This window comes from Arachis ipaensis, chromosome B07 (assembly GCF_000816755.2).
Source record: "Arachis ipaensis cultivar K30076 chromosome B07, Araip1.1, whole genome shotgun sequence".
Classification (NCBI taxonomy): Eukaryota; Viridiplantae; Streptophyta; class Magnoliopsida; order Fabales; family Fabaceae; genus Arachis; species Arachis ipaensis.
Genome location: NC_029791.2, coordinates 98,952,910 through 98,954,691, shown reverse-complemented (window position 1 = coordinate 98,954,691; position 1,782 = coordinate 98,952,910).

The following is a 1,782-nucleotide window of genomic DNA, read 5'->3' as shown; positions in this document are numbered from 1 at the left end:
ATACTTTTTTTTATAAAATATCAAATAGTATTTCTATACATAATAACAAATTGTTTGCATATACGTTGGGTTGCATGATGGTTGTGAAACTCTGTTAAAAAAATAAAAAATAAAAAAAGGCACGTCATTCAGTGCAGCTCGGTCAAAAAAGACATGGCTGGGAAAAGAGCTACTTGAACAAGGACAAGTTAATAACTTCAATCCAATAAAACTTTTTAAAGAAATAAACAGTTGCATGTCTACATGCACAGCCCAAACTTCATGTCCATATATATTTCATCCGCCAAATTTAGACCTTCTGTAATTTTTATTATTATGTCTGAATGGTTAAAAGTATTGAAATATCATATTCTAAAAAGGATACCAACATATGTGAACATCTTCCTATACTATATAGCATAATATTGCTTGTGAATATGTTAATAGATTTTGCATTTATACTTTACTTACATCATTAACATTAACCTTTTATAAGTTTCTGATTCTGATTTTACTTGTCATGTATTGCTAGGGATTGCATCCACTGCACCACGTGAATTAGAAAGATGTACGATAACTATATCTTGAATGACTTGCACAACCGATATCATATTGATTAATTTTTGTAGTATATAGTTTGTGTTCTTGTATGGATACCTGAAGGGAGAACTCGGTCTTTAGGAATCGATGCCGAATTGTTATTTTTGGTGCCGACCTTTGAACTTTGTGGTAATCCGAGCTTTACTCCAAGAGGATGTCCAATCATGTAGAGCTTTGAGCAAGAAACAGGGGAGTGCACCTGCAAAGGCACTCCGAAATTTAAGTCAGTATTGAGAATTCAATGTATCTTTTGAAGATAAAATATCATATCTTTATAGGTGAGATAAAATAGGTCGGTTACGTTTCTATTGATCATCTGAATTAAAGAGCAATTAATAGGTTTTAATATGTGATAATGTCTGGTCGGACGTTTTTATTCCAGGATGTAGTCCGTTGAGTCTGATTGTAACGTATAACGCCGAGTTATAACGTAAAGTGTCGAGTTATAGTGCATAATGCCGAGTTATTATATATAATGCCGAATTATGACATCGGATTTGTAACGGTCATATCATAGCCCCAAGCTTAGCCTGACTATATTTTGATAAAGCAGGTTGAGCTTTTTTAGTTATAACTCGGCGATTTGAGTTATAGGTATGGAGCCCCCAGATCAACTTATTTTATTAAAATAATGAATAATTTGAATTTCAGACGTGATTTGAAGTTAACTTGTATTGGAAAGTGTAGTAGTCTTGTCATTGATTGTGCCTTTGATTTTTCCAATGTAATTTTAAACCGTTGATTTAATAAATGCAACGGTTAGGTTTTTTCATGGAATTGAATAGTTAATTTGAATAGTTGTTGAGATGATTTTGATAAAAGTGAATTGGTTGGGCGAGAATATTGAGTTAGTTCACCGTTGTTTGGTGATTTGATTGAGTTTGATTGCGCATGTGTAAACGATGCGACTTTGTGGTGCGGTTATTTTACAACCACACTTACTAACCGGCAAGTGCACCGGGTCGTACCAAGTAATACCTTACGTGAGTAAGGGTCGATGTCACGAGGATTGATGGACTAAGCAACAATAGTATTTGATAGGCTTAGTTAGACAAACAAAAATTGGTATTGAGATGCAGTATAAAAGAGATTAAACAATATAAAAAATATTGAAGAAGGGCAAGTAATTAAGTTGGGAATAATATATGGAGAAGGCAGTTAAGGCTTTAGAGTTATCTATTTTCTGGATTGACTTTTCTTATT